The sequence below is a fragment of the Stegodyphus dumicola genome, chromosome X2, assembly GCF_044657685.1.
Source record: "Stegodyphus dumicola isolate Sdum_Otavi_A_Nest chromosome X2, ASM4465768v1".
Lineage (NCBI taxonomy): Eukaryota > Metazoa > Arthropoda > Arachnida > Araneae > Eresidae > Stegodyphus > Stegodyphus dumicola.
This window is the reverse complement of record NC_140781.1, coordinates 114,585,020-114,601,751: the sequence shown is the minus strand read 5'-3', so window position 1 is coordinate 114,601,751 and position 16,732 is coordinate 114,585,020.

Genomic DNA, 16,732 nt, shown 5'->3' with positions numbered 1-16,732 from the left:
AATTTAATCAAATATATTTGTTTGGCATAATCCAAATTATGATCAATTATTAAATTATCAAAAATCTCATTGTCTGGCATAAATATATAAAAAAATTGGGGATAAGCTGCTACACATGTGAGTCAAGTTAAAAATTAAAACTAAGAACTAATACATACAATACATGATTCATATACAGTAGCATAGATTTCACTACAATCTGTAGATACATTTGTAACTGAATACATCTCATATTTCATACAATCTTTCACTGTTGTTAACAACTGTTGATTACTATATATCTCTTACTTAACAATTTTCAAATCATATCATTTTATCAACTCTTTTACGTAGCATCAATTTTTCTTCATAATTTTGTAAATGTGTAAGAATGATTATTCTACAATTTTCTTTTACAACTTAGTAATTCCAAATTCTCAAATTGTTAAAATAGCACATTTTCATAACTAGCTGGATACTTGTAATAACCACTAAGTGTTCTAGAAATATTTTTTTTTTAAATTCTATGACCTTAGTCAACCCGGACCAGCCTGCAACTGACCAATCGTATAAATGAAGGTGGCCAACCTACACCCATACTAACAAAGAAACTCCAAAAAAAATGTAATTGGAACTAAATCCACTACATTCATAATCAAACACTAAACATGTGTGAATTTTTTTCTTTCTTTAATTCTTTTTTTTTTTTTTTTTTTTTTTAACTTAGTGAACAAGAAAAAACAAGCTCGATGAAAACAATGCTATGAATTAGTTAAATTTGACCTCTGAAAGTTCTACTAGAATAATTATGTCTATCTTGCTTAGGAAAATACCAACAATTTGTTGTTAAGTGTCTTTTGCTACATATATGACAAGATACATTATCAAATCTGTTCGTATTATGAGATGTGGAAGCACTCTGATTAAATTTTGATTGTGAGCTATTCTGCATATTTTGAGACAATTCATTTATTTTGTCTTTTAACTCTTGAATTATTTTATTTTGTTCAAATTTTTTTTTCAGCAGAGTGTTAATTTCTAACTTTTGCTCAGCATTAATACTGTTAAGATAGGTTTTTTGGTCATTCAAAGCATTCTCTATATTACTAGCGAGTTCTACAGCCTTATCAAATGAAGATGGACCTAACTTTTTAACTTCAATCCTGATATCAGCTCTAAGAGCCTCAAGAAATTTTGTGAGTTTCATATTTTCTTTTAACCTCTGCAAGCTAGGATTTTCAACCGAATCTTCATTAATATACTTTGTGGCTGCAGTATTTATCTCTTCAGCTAATTCTCTGACAGACTGATTACATTTTTGAGATATGTTTGAAAATTTTTGCTGAATAACCTGAAAAGATTCAACTTTAGCAAATTTCTCTCTTAGTAATTTCCCTAAATTTTCAAAATCATTTTCCCTGGCTGCCCGTGGGTCATTGACTAAGAATTCTAGAGCTTTATCCCGACAGTTAATTTTTAGAATAATCAACTTTTTCTCATTGGGCCATTTTTCAAGTTCTGCCACACTATTTATCTGATCTAAGAAGAAGTTCACATTTTCCGAAACATTACCACTAAATGCGGGTAGAGCAGATGCTAAGGAAGTAGTCATTATGGTACTTGACTTAAATTTTGATTTTGGCATAGATGAACTATAGTGTTACTTATCTTTTTTTTTTTTACATTACAGCATTCAATTTCAAACACATAAATTTTTTTTGACATAATACTTATGCTAAATTTTGTAACCTACATAAATTTACTTATCAACATGCATAATTATAGCAATAATCACTGTAGGGATAACAATTTTTTTTATAATTTCTTAATCAATTATCATATCATTTAGATACTTAGCATCACACTATACTTATCAAATACACGACAATCCAATGTTATATTAATGAACTTCACTTCTGATTTAAATATATCACATATATCTTAAATTATTTAAATATCATTTAAGTCACATGTGTAGCAAATTATATTAGATCACACACTTTATCTCAACTTCACAACGCGAATTGAAAAAAAAAATTATGCTTCTTTAATTATCTGAAGTGTCCAGGTTCTCAACCTTATTTTTTTTTTTTTTTTGGAACGGCACCAAATATAATAATAAATGGGTGTCAAATGTGATAGAAGTGTGTGGTCTGAAAAAAAATATGGAATTAAAGTAACTTACCCCCAAAGGATGACACTTCAATTAATGTGATTTATGAGAAATTTATTATATCTTGACATTGTAAAATTTTAAATCAATACTAATATAAATTAAGAAAACATAGCCAGACAGAAGACAATATACGACGTACTACTGCAGCAGTAAGAATCAGTCCTACTATTTCGAGTCCTAATCTTTCGTGCACAAAATGCGTAAAATTCCAATCTACTAAATCTCAGATCATCTTCGTTGCACAAGGTTACATGATAACAAATTTGTATTTTTATAGCGAAGGACGTTGGTCTGGATTATTATTCCAGTATATTTTTGTGGAAAAACAAGGCCATCAAGATGCAACACGTGCACGGGAATTCCTTACGAGAACGACTCAAGTCGTAAAACATCATTCATTTACCGCAGGAGTCAGCATCTAGGTCACTTTTAGTTGAATCTTTATACCACACACTATTACCTTTTGACAAAATGCATTCTCTTGAAACTATATGAAGATGGTCGTCAGAAAGGCACAAAAAAGAACAAGTTGCAGACACGCATCATCCGCGGTGAGGACGAACAGAAGACCATGTTACACCTTCGGAGTCTAGCAGGAGAACAGACCGAAAACCGGTTGTCGCGGTCAATCTCGCTCTGTCTTTGAGCGGTTGCAGTGAACAGACTTGATGTTGAATAAATGTGGAGGCTTGCCTGCACAGTATGTTACGCTGTAAGGTGAAACCTAGCGCCAGATAGTCGCTATGGAAAGTAAATGCATCGGATTGGATTATTTAATTATGGCAAAGCACACGAGGGCTATCTGCCTAAAGGGAGGGATGCCTTCGTGGAGGACTTTCTAAGGGAAACTGACTCGTATACACGTTACACATGGGGAAAACCACGAAAACGCCCATGCAGCCAGCCCGTTCGTGGGATTTGAACCTCAGACCGAACTACCAGTGTTCAGCGTCTTTATCCCTCCGCCACTGGTGGGCACAAATAAATGCATTGAAAGTTTGAGTGTTTTATTTTTCTGTAATCTGTGTGGTGTTATTTTATTGTGATATATAGCTATCGACGGGAAATAGAATAAGTCAATTCATAACTGGAATACTACATTTCCTACTGTTATGTAAATTCTTATGTATATTTTTTTTGTATATAATTATTGCATGTTATTTTACTGTGCATAATGTATTCTTAGTTATTATAATATTTTACTGTGATTAATGAATTTGTATTGAGCTTATTTAAAATTAATGTATAATATTTAATATTGTTAAACTTTACGGCAAAGCTCCTTTAAGTTTGGCAGAATTGTGTTACAGTTAAAAGGGCGCGGGTGTATTTCCGTTTCTCACGATTCGGCTTTCTTTGGAGGTTAGAGGTCACTGTCCAGCTGCATTTTTCCCCTTTTTCGCGGGGGTTGAAAACACGCGTTTTTCTTGTTCAGAGTCGAATAGTTCTAAGGGGCGGCGATTTTTTGACAGAGTTATAGGTTGGAAACATTCTTCTGTTGCGTGGGAAAGAAAGGGTCTGTCGTCTTGTAGAAAGTTCTGAATTTCTGAGAATTTCAGTGGCAATTTATGACCTTTCTTTTAATTGGCGAAAGGGAGTTCAAGTTTCCTTAAGATTGGCTAAATTTTTAATTTTAGTGTTGGTGACTATACGATCGGTTTGCTGAATTTATTTTGATTTGAAGAGTAGACTTCTTAATTGTGAGATTGTATCTTTCCCCGGTGTTTTGAAGAGTTCTGTTTGGTATTTGAAATGTTAAAGGTTTAAGGCTATCTCTAGATTTTGTACTGAAATTTATGTGTTTTCAGGTTGGAGATCTAAATTAGTTTTCATTTAGTGAGAGATAGCCTGGTAAGGATTTTGTTGTGGAAGTGCATTTTCGAATTTTGTTTTTGTCAATTAATCGTGATTCTACCAAAACACCATGGAGGATATCTTTCTTTGATGTCTCTTAGATTTTAAAGGTTTTGATTATGTAAGTACAAAGTTTAGTAGTTTGTTTGTTTGTTTTTTTTTTTGTCACGGTACCAAAAAGAAGTTAATTTATTTTAGTTAATTTATAATTAAATATAGTTAAATTAATAATTTAATAAATAATAATAACTAAAATAAATAAGTAATAATAATAACAATAATATATATATTAATAAATAATAATAAAAATAATAATAACTAAAATAAATAAGTTAAATTTAATTTTTTTTTCTACGTAACATTACTTTTTATATTCCTAACCTGGAGATACTGAGAACTTTCTCTTCTAATGTATTACATTAAATACTAATGACTGTACTAACTTTTTTGGACAACTATACAAAACTTCGCGGATTCTCTTTTACACGTTTTACCTTTATTCAAAGGATTCACCAAACTATGTCTGACAAATGTAATTTTTACACTTTCCATTTACACATTTACCCTTATATTTAACTTATAAAACATATTCATGTTGTATTGCTAATTCCTTTTCCCCCAGAATTAAATATAGACTTATACAAATTTCGTTATTCGAAGACCTACTGAATTTAAACAAATCTTACAAGGAGCAATAAATTTTCATGGTAAGAAGCCCACTCAAACCAAGGCATTTCTATACAGTTAAGTTTAGCTAAGTACTGTAATGTATTTTGCAGTAATTTACAAAACAGACAATCTTCTTAGTAGAACATAAATTTTATTTCTAGTTCTCGGTGATAGACAAATTTTATACAATTCTTAAGTGGCAAAATTTTAATACTACTCGTAGCTGGCAAAATCTTCAGAATACAAAATCTTTTTAAAACAATATCTCACGTTGCTGAGTAACGGTTTGATACAGATATGGCGTTGCCACTTCAACAATAATTATATTTATTTATTAAATAACAAGATATTACAACCTCTCCCCTCCTCCAGATAAACTTTAATTTATATTTTTATAAATTAAAGTTTACGGGTTTTTTTTTTTTTTTTTTTTTTTTTTTTTTTTTCAAAACAACAATATCAGCACGATACAGAATTGAAATACAAGATATAACATAGTAAGATACACTGAGGAAGAGAGGAAGGAACAAAATATTTTTTTTATCTATACAGAGAAACAAATTATTTAATCAGGCCAGGGAGTACGACTTAATGCGTCTACATTTTTATGGTTTTTACCACTTCGATGAACGATCATGTAATTGTAGGGTTGTAGTACCAGTGCCCATCTCATAAGTCGTGGATTTAGACTCACATTATTTTTGAGCCAAACTAAGGGATTATGATCGGTCATGATGAGGAATTTAGTATGGCCGTCTAAATAACATTGAAGTTTCTTTACAGCAAATATTATGGCGGCGCATTCCTTTTCTGTGGTACAGTACTTTTTTTCAGTTTCTGTAAACTTCTTACTGAGGTATAATACTGGATGTTCATTGTCTCGTTCATCTTTTTGAGCTAAAATGACACCCATACCAGAGTTTGACGCATCAGTTTGCAAAATAAACTCCTTATTGAAATCAGGTGCATGTAGTATAGGCCTTTGAGACAGTTTCTCCTTTAGCTCTTCAAATGCTTTTGTGCACTCTTCTGTCCAATTTATTTTCCCTTTCTTTAAGTTTCCTTTCAAAGTTTCTGTTAAAGGTGCTGCGATAAATGAGAACATGGGAATGTAATGATTATAATATCCCGCTAATCCTAAAAATGCTCTGACTTGACTTTTTGTGGATGGCACTGGAAAATCAAGGATAGCTTTTACTTTCACTTCACTTGGCATTCTTATACCACGACCTACAATATGTCCTAGATATTTTACTCTATCTTGAGCAAACTTACATTTTATTGGTTTAATAGTTAAACCAGCGTCCTTTATTTTGGACAAAACGGCTTTCAGGTGACTTAGATGTTCTTCCCAGGTGTTTGAAAAGATTGCCACGTCATCTAAATATGGAACAGCAAAGTTTTCACAACCGTGAAGGATTTCGGCCATCATTTTACTAAATGAAAATGGTGCATTTTTAAGTCCGAAAGGCATCCGTAGAGGTCTAAATGTGCCAAAACTTGTAACAAAAGTGGCTAATCTTTGAGCATTAGGTGTTAAAGGTATTTGCCAGTATCCCTTTGTTAAATCCAAAAGAGTTATATATTTTGCGCCTGCTACCGTTTCTACTTGTTGTTCGATGTTAGGCAAGGGGAAGAATTGTGTTTTAGTCAATTTATTCAATTTTCTATAGTCGATACAAGGTCTTGGATCCCTCCCTGCTACTTCTACTAAAATCACAGGAGAAGTGTAATCCGAATCTCCTATTTCAATTATTTTATGAAGCATTTTATCGATTTCTGTTTTTAATATATCCGTTTGTCTGGGAGACATTCTGTATGGTTTACAGTGGATTGGGGTGTTTTCTGTCAATTGAATATCATGCGTTATTAAATGAGTTTTTCCAGGTTTATTAGAAAAGATTTTTGAAAACTTCAGCAGCAAATCATGCAATTCTTGAATCTGTTGTTCATTTAGCTTATCACTTAAGGAGCTATTTTCTTTGATGTGCTCAAAATCGAACAATGTTGGTTCAGAGTCAATTGTTGGGAAATTTTCCTCCATATCATCAATTTCAGACTGATCTTCTATAATCATAAGGTTAACCGATTCTGCTCGTCTATGATAGGGTTTTAGCATGTTAACATGGTAGACTTGGTTAAAGTCATTTTTTTCTTCGAAACTCACAACATAATTAGTTTCGGATAATTTATTCTCAACCTTCCCAGGACCTTTCCATTCAACTGCTAGTCTGTTTGGTTTATTCGTTGATACAACTAATACTAAGTCCCCTTCAGAGAATTCTCTTTTTATAGCTTTACGATCGTACCACATCTTTCTTTTGGTTTGCATTTCCAGCATTTTATCTGTAGCCAGCTCTTTGCATCTTTTTAACCGATTTATCAATTGAAAAACGTATTCAACAACATTATTTCCTTCGTCTTCAGAATTCATCCATTGTTCATATAATAATGTTACAGGTGTTCTAAAATTTCGACCATATATTAATTCTGCAGGTGTAAATCCCGTACTCTCGTGCGTTATTGTTCTTAAAGCAAATAGAGCTGCGGGAACTTGCTTCTCCCACTCAGGGGCTGCTTCGATACATAAAACTTTTTAAATTCGTTTGATTGTTCGGTAAAATCTTTCAACAGGGTTGCTCTGCGGATGGTGTACTGAGCTTCTAGTTACTTTTATTCCAAATTTTTCTACAAATTCTATGGCTAGATTGCTCATAAAGGAGGTAACTTGATCAGTTTGTATTTCCTTCGGGAAACCCATTCTACTAAATATTTGTAACATGTCTTCAATTACTGACCTTGTGCCAATAATAGGAACAGGTACAGCATCCAGATATTTTGAAGCTAAACAAATAGCTGTAATTAAATATCTATTGCCATTCGGTGTTATTGGTAAAGGACCGCATGCGTCAAAGTTAATTTTTGAAAATACTTCTGCAATAATTGGTACTAAAGTCAAAGGTGCTTTGGCTTTATCATTAGATTTTCCCACTCTTTGACATGGATCGCAAGTTTTAACATACTCTTCTATTTCTTTATAGCAATTAGGCCAGTAAAAGTATCTTGTTAATCTATCTTTAGTTTTGACGACGCCTAAATGTCCAGATATGCTATCATGACATAATGACTTTATTTGATCCCTATATTTTTCCGGAATAACAATTAATTCCCTTTCATTTCCATTTTTATCTATTTTCCTTTTCACCAACAATCCATTTTCTTTTACTTTGAAATCATTTGTCTTGCTGGAATTTTCATTTTTAGCTTCGTTAAGCAATGACGCTAGATCTCTGCTTTGATGCTGAGATTCAATTAATTCCTTTGAATTAACATTAATCACTTTCTTAAGTTCCTTCATCAGCTTGAGGTAAAATATCTTCGTCAGTTTCAATAAACTTCAGTTCTTCTAGTTTCTCCATTTCAATTTCTCTGCTTCGATCATCTTCATGAGATCTTTTTACTTGAGATCGTGTCAAAACTGAATTTATTGTTTCTAAATGTAAGAATGATTTACTTTTGAACAATTGGGCAGTTTTGTTACCCAATACATATCTGCCTGGATCATTTGTAACAACAGCTGCCTTTGTCTTTATATGACCAAGTTCGTAATTAATTTCAACTTCCGCTAACGGTAGACACACTAAATGGTCATTTAAAAGATATTGTACCCAGACATGTTCTCCAGTCATTTTTGCGTTATCTATGTATTTTCGAGAAATAACATCAACAGTGGCTCCTGTGTCTCGAAGAATAGGCATTTCATGCCCATTAACTAAACCGTTAATTGTATATGTCTCTAACAAGTCATCATTCGAAGATACGCAATTTACCTTTTCATTTGGTTTTACGCGAGGACACTGAGGCTTAAGATGTTCGTATGATCCACACTCGAAACAACGTGGTCGATACCTTTTGTCATATAAATTTTCTTGGTTCTTGTTTTGAAATTGACTTCTTTGTCGGTGATCTTTCTGGTATTTTGAATCGTCCCATTTATCAGAATGCTTAAAATGAGGCGGATGCTCTATTTTTTTCACAAAATTATCATAACGCGGTTTAAATTATCCTTTGTTAATTTTCTCAGTCTGATTGACAGAAAATTTCGATTTTATTGTTTTCCTCACATCTTCAAAATCTTCAATTTTCTTAACTATTTCAGTAGGTGAAATGATGGTTGTCCATTGATCCATAAAATGTTCTTTGAAATCAGGAGAGGTACGTTTTTTTATTTGATCAACCAGCATGAGATCTTTTAGCTGTTCAAAAGTTTTAATGTTTAATCCGTTAAGCCATCCTTCTAAATAATTCTTTAATTCATAGTAGAAATCATACCAAGTACTTTCAGTAGATTTTTGGTGTTTATTAAATAGTTATCGAAATTTTTCCGCACTTAATTTAAATCGTTGAAACAGTAAAGTTTTTACATATTCATACTTTTTCGCGTCCTCTTCTGGTTCTCTAGCAATAAGTTGAACAATGTCGGGAGGCAGCAATGAAATAAGTTGAGTCACTTGATTTTCAGCAGGTATATTCATTATTTTAGCTTGACGCTCAAATAACACCAGAAATAAACTTATTTCATCTTCTTTAGGGTTGAAACGTGGCATGACATCGTGAATTCTGGTTTTTAAAGGCTGCTCAGGTAACTGCGTAGTTTCTACCGGCTGTTCTGTGGCAGCCATTGCTTCCAGCTGAAGTTTCTGTAGCTCAAAGGCTCTAATTCGCTCTTCTCTTTCACGCTCTTCTTTTCTTTCTCTTTCTTCCCTTTCGCGTTCCTTTTCTCTTTCTTCTCTTTCTCGTTCCCTTTCTCTTTCTTCCCTTTCGCGTTCTTCTCTTCTTTCTCTTTCTTCTCTTTCACGTTCTTTTTCTCTTTCGCGTTCTTTTTCTCTTCCTTCTCTTTCGCATTCTTCCTTTCTTTCCCTTTCTTCTCTACTTGCAGCCAGTAGTTCTCGAGTAAACTCCTCATCATAACCGGGACTTTCAGTAATCAGTTTATGCAACTGAGCAATCTTAAATTCAGGTTTCACGGTTAAACCTAACTCTTCTGCTAGTACTTTTAAATCCTGTTTTTTACTCCTAGCTAAGAATGACATGTTGACACAAGTTACCTTTATTAGGCTTCCTTTTGAAATTGAATGTAAAAGATCGTACTTGTACTAAAAATGTATAATTTCTGGCGAGACTTAATTTCTCAAATACGAAATTCACACTGACCAATTGGAGAGAATTATTTAAACAACTTTGCCCGGTTGGCACAAAATACTATAATACTACGTCGGGTTGACATTTTAACTCACTATTCACAAGCCTCGTTAGCTATAACTATATAAACACCTTTGCCAGTTAGGCAATACAATGGAATTTTACCCACGTCAGTTTCACGACTTTACTATCTATCTCCACGCCTGGTTGGCGATAACAAAAACAATTTTTGCCAGTTTGGCAATACAACTTTTAGAATATACAAACTGTAATACGTCGGGATGACGTTACTATCTATCACACGCCTGGATGGCGAGAACTAAGAAAAAAAATCTTTGCCAATTCAGCAGTATAATCAAATCACACTACGTCAGTTTGACGTTATTACTTATTTTCACGCGCCTGCTTGGCAACAAATTCAAAAACTCAGCTAGCAGTTCTTTTTTTTTTTTTTTTTTTTTTTTTTTTTTTTTTTTTTTTTCATAAACGCCGGGATGGCCTACACATATCAATTACCAACATAAAAATTCAATACAAACAAAAGTAAAGCATAAATAATAATTTTAAAATACTTCTTTACCACAAATATCAATTATAAATTTAAGCTGAATATTTTTAGTGTCAGTTATTTTAAACAAAATCTTACACTATAAACTATAATTCTGAAACAATTTATTAAAATTCAATAAAAGCTTTTTTAAGAAACCAAAAGTTATTCTTATCTTCAGAGATCAGCAGTATCCTGTTTTGACAGATTTTTTGCTCGGACGCAAGTTATAGAAGCACAGAAGATAACCTTTGAATGATCTGCTTCAAATCTGGCTTTAAAACGGCAGACTTCTTACATCCATTTCTCCTTGAAATAAACAAACTCAGCAATTGGTATTAGCAAACTTGTTCTAAAAATTCAGCAAATTTCTGGGATTAGGAGACCAGCACCATCGAATTGATAATTGCACTCCTAATTTCCAGTATCTCGGTGGAACCTCCAATTTATTAAGACTGTAATGTATTTTGCAGTAATTTACAAAACAGACAATCTTCTTAGTAGAACATAAATTTTATTTCTAGTTCTCGGTGATAGACAAATTTTATACAATTCTTAAGTGGCAAAATTTTAATACTACTCGTAGCTGGCAAAATCTTCAGAATACAAAATCTTTTTAAAACAATATCTCACGTTGCTGAGTAACGGTTTGCTACAAATATGGCGTTGCCACTTCAACAATAATTATATTTATTTATTAAATAACAAGATATTACAGTACCAATAGTACTTCATTTCTTATTATTTTACACTACAGACATTTATACGTATATATTCAGAACACTCCCTTTTATTCAATAAGATTCATTTATATTACTAACACAAAATTTGCTAACTCTAATATTTTATAAAATTAACTAAATATTTTACAATAATATCTTGTATTTTCTTGCACACATCCTACTTAAATCACCAAACATACACTGAAACTTGATTTTTCCTTCATGTGAAAATGTCACTCTGATTCTTAATATGATTCCACCATTTACCGCGGAACTTTATAAACACTACTATATTTGAACTTATCACAGCCTTACTCTCTTAACAAAGTACAGAAGATCGAATTATTTTTTAACTACAGAGAAGAATATCCACACTGTAACGTATTATTTTAAATTTGAATTATAGTTACATTTTGTGAAGGAGAACTTAAAGTCTATAATACACATGGAATTAGTATTCAGCCATGGAAATGAAACTTTATCGCCTTTTTCCCAACTTGGAATATAAAAATTGGAATATTTTTAACGCATTCATTGTAACTCAACTGAAAGATACCCATATTTCACATTGTCAATAATTTATTTAGCACTGAACTCTTACAACCTTTTGAGAACGAAATTTAAATTATCATATCTGACGAATAACTCCTACATAGTTATGATACATTACACGAAATATTGAGTATAGTTCCAAATAATGATCCAACATAGTAATTGACTTAAAAGATCTAACACAGTCATTTTAAGATAGAAATTTCAAACTGACATTGTTTAATAATGAACTTTTACAGCTTTTTTTACATTCAACTTCTCATAGATAGTAAATAAAATTACACACAAATAATTATACAAAATAGGTAATAATGACAGAAACACCATATAATGATCTACTATAGTCACCAACTTTAAAAATTTTTAACGCATTTTGATATGCCATAAGAAAAACCACACTTTTTTGAAAAGCATTATTTTAATTAAACATTGCAGCCACACAGTCCTGCGCACATGTATAACATTTTCATTTATCATGAGCATGACACATAATAAGTAAATAAAATTTTCACAAAGTACGAAACGCATTTTCTCTTTTAACCGGCCGTACTCAAGAAAAGATGCAGTATGGAACCACTCGGTGCCACAGTTCCTCATTTCCCCACGCATTGATCAAAATATACATGTACTTTAAAATCAGTTAAACAAATTCAAATGCAAGTATTCAAACAGGAATACTTCACAAATTAGATAAAAGATACATAGGTACACAATGAATTTAAGTGATAAACACAGAAAAGCATGTAAGGACCAAAAAACAAAAATGTATCTGTGCAGAACTTTTTAAGATAAAGTTGCTCTAGTGTTGCACGTGGGTTGCATTTTTAGTTTCAGATTAAGCAAACATTCAAGGTAATTCCTGTATAGCTAGGGAGTTTATTCACACTTGTTAGTAATGTAATTTCTTAGAACAGTGACAGACATATAGGAGAAGTATGCCATATCCATGGGAAAAAATTTTCCCAAGCCAGACTGTAATAGTGAAATATAAAAGGGAATAAGAAAATACCATATTTCCAACAAAATTAGTATCTGAATATGCAAAATATGAACAAGAAATGAATATTTTTTCTGAAAATGTTCCGAATGTGATAAGTCAGGAATAAGAATCTTGACTAGTTTCATGAACAGAGCATGAAAAATAATGAAGAATTTTTAATTCTATTTTGTCTGTAGTACATTTACTTATACTAAAATCTTCCATTTGGTTGACTGTACTTTACGTTTAGACGCAAGTTGATAAATCAGACTGATTTTGTGTTTTAAAGCTTCAGATTCAGAAATATTACAACTTCAGAAATAATACAACTCAAAAGCAAAAAGATTAAAATGACAAGAGAATATACTGTAAACAAGCGAACGTGATAAATAACTCTTTTGGGCTGATTTTCATGAATTCATAGATCGATAACAAAATTTTAATGCACTGTATATGAACTATTTTTTCAAATGTATTACGATCACTGTTTTCCAACTTTATAGACTTTAAGTAAACATTTCATGTTAATTTACCATTTTTCCTGAGATTTTTCTACATATTTACTAAATTTTTGCATTTTGTTTACGATGATACCGAAAGAAAATAAGAGAACATTTGTTTCTTGAACATGTCTATATTTTTACCCAACTGTTATTTCTTTCATATCTTTGAAAAAGTAACCTATTAAACACAGAGTTATCTTGTATTGCCCAGACAACCGTTGGTCTTGCCAATGTCTGAGGGAAGTCACAAAGCTAGAGAATTTAAGTAATATTTTATCATTATGGAGAACTTCTTACTTCGTTTTTGATGAAAATTGACCGAATTTAGTAGTTCATTACCGATCTAGGAGCCTTTAACTAATTCTGTTAAAAACAAACACACTGAGAAATTTTCATCAAGATTTTCCATACAGATATATTTTCCTGCCGTTACATTTCCAATGAAATACGACTCATTGCCAGATAGTTAAATGTATTTTATTTTTCCTGCATCCGAATGCTCATTACATATTATTTAACAAAATTGCAAACAAGTTAAATGAATATTTCCTGAAATATTGTACATTTCAATCCGGAAAGTTTTCATGAGTACCTTCATTTCGAAACCCCTAATGTTTCTTTTCCTGCATTCAAAGTAAATTTTGAGTATAGAATTCTCAGTTTTGACGGAAGTTATTTGTGGGTGGCTGTGATGTGTTCGTGTTTTTATAAACCATTTTTGTGAAGTACCTTATTGGTAACCTTTAGTACACTTTGAATATTAACATTTTTTACATTACTGCCACTGCAAATCATTAAATTTTCAAATATTTTCCTATTTATCGTTTACAATGCCCTGTAAAGTCATGGGAACAAATTTTTACTAAATAGTTATATTATTTGATTTAATAATTCTGTTACACGTTTGGAAGATTTAACTTCAACAACACTACCACGCTAAATGGAATTTTTATCACAGTATTCTATGGGGATAGATTAATTTTCTCTGACATTGAGTAGTAGATAATAAAGACTTTTAACCCAGCTCATATAGACTCGGAATATCTTCTCTAAGTCACCACGATCACTGACTTGCATTGTCATAGATTTTCTCGTAAAGTATATTTCTTTCTTAAATGTTTATATACTAATTTCATTAGAAACATGTCTAATAAAATACCTCATCTTCATAAGAAACATCAGCGCTTTGATTTAAATTAGTAATAAAATAAAAATCATTGTTTTATAAATATATTTCTGTTTGACTCAAAAGTTTTTTCTTTATCATATTTTAAATGAACAATTAACTGTACATAACTAATATATTGTATTGATGAACCAGAGTTATATTTTAACTTACTGCATTGCATTTCAAGTAAATGTGTTTATTGCAACTTTTAATAAAATCTTAAAAGCTGAAATGAGTGTTTCATTACCAAATTTGTACTTCATTCTACTGAAATGAAAACATTCGTAACTTATTGCGAAGAAAACTTTTTACTTGTTATACTTTTTGATTAATTTTCAAACCACAGTTGTAGAGTCATTAGGTTAGTTGGAAGCAGAAAAGACGAAAAATATGCAACCGCCTTCGCCGGGAATCGAACCACGGACATCTGGAATACCGGCCCAGCGTGCTACCGTTACACCACAAAGGCACGCTAGGGAAGTGGGAGAAATACCATATACAGTATTATCTTTGAAAATTTTGTTTCCTAGTCCACTGCTAATATATTACTAATTTTCGCTCTTTCAATACATTTCGTACGTGACCAAAAAAACTCAGTTTAGAAGCGCTTTTTACTTAACACCTTGTATTGCATTGCTGAACCGGGGCCATGCTTTCATTTTTATTACTTATCATGCGAATATTTTAAAAAAAAGGCATATTTTTTCCTTCTGTTAGCACAATTTTAACCAGCATTTTACTATTACAGAGACTTCTGTTAAGGAATATTCTTTGATATCGCCAAGAGATGGCGTTAGGAGTCCATCTATTGGCTTACTTAACCTTTCCCCTTCTGAACACGTGACTTGAAAAAATATTCTTCTTCTTGAAGGTAGAATTTCGATGCACTACGCAATAGAATTCGATTTAGATTTTAGCTGGAACTATTCAGTTCTTGCCTTTTGAGCCTTAAATATTCGATTCAGGCATTTTAGCCTACATTGTATATATGTAAATATTAAGTTTAATTAAAATTTATGGAAAACCCTCCAGGCCATGCATCTCGTCTTTTGGATTATGAGTGATTCGACTTTGATCTAGAACTTTCGTTACACTTCTTTAGTAAAATCTCAAGGGTTAAATTGAACGTTTCATTACTAATTTTGAAGATTGGAGATATCCTACTTAAAAGTTCATAACCGATTAGCAAAATAATTTATATATGTACTTCGTTGTGCTCTTGGTTAATTTTTAAATCGTTGTTCAACTATAATACTTGATTTCTAGTGAAGTATCGAAATGATTACTTTCCGCTTTTTCCAAGGACTTTCGTAGACACATATGTTCAGTAGAGAAAATTTTCCTAACTTAAAAGTATTATTACCGAAATAGAAAACATGCAAAATTTTATTAAAAATTTATACATTTGTTTATTTACAAACATGTACACGAATACCGACATTTAATTACTTAATGTGTATTTTCCTATATCAGAACGAAAATTTTTAAAAAATGTCATGTTCCATAAAATTTATGTATTTGAGATGTCATTGTCTTTTCGCAAACGTTTTGAAACTGTGCTCTAGGTGGTCGTTTAGACATTTCGAAACTGTTTTCTCTTTGCTATTGGAAACTATTTTATCTTTGCTGCTTTATCTCTTTGAACATATCCCAATGAATTCTCGATACTTTTTTGGGTTATCTTCAGCTTATGAAATATTTAAATACTTAAAAATATATTTGTAGATCCTTTATGTTAATACTTGTGATAGATTTCTTGGATGTTTGTTTAGGAGAATGTATTTATTTTATTCACGTGAATGAAGCTGATGTTTTCTTAAAATTTTATTATTCAGAGTATTTGTCAATTATGACAGAATGCAGGATTTGTTCTCTTTATTCAGCATTCATATGAACTTCAGTATTCCAAATCTCTAACGTAAATGTAATTTTTTCTATCAGTAATAGGAAGACGAATGGAATAAATGCAGGTTATGAAGACATAAGGTAAAAATCTGGAAGTAAAAAAAATTCTTCAGAATTAGGCAATTCAGTAGAATGTGCTAATATTCATCCTATTCGAAGCTTATTTTTGGAATTACATAGCATATAAAATGTAAATTTAATAAAAAGAGATATAATGAAGATCAATTACACTGCAAAATGTGGACGGTAATTATACAAAATTAGTTATAAGACAGTTTTTCATAAAAAGTGGCTCCAACGGAGGATACACGTCAGCAGTCTCCTAAAACTCTAAGTGAGCACCTGATCTTTACTCTTACAAAAGTTAAGTAGAATTGTAAATTCTAGGTAAGAGCGAAGATCAAACCACAAAATAAAAACAAAACTTTGATGACGTCATTCCAACACATCAGTTCCTGAGAAATTCCAAGATGGCG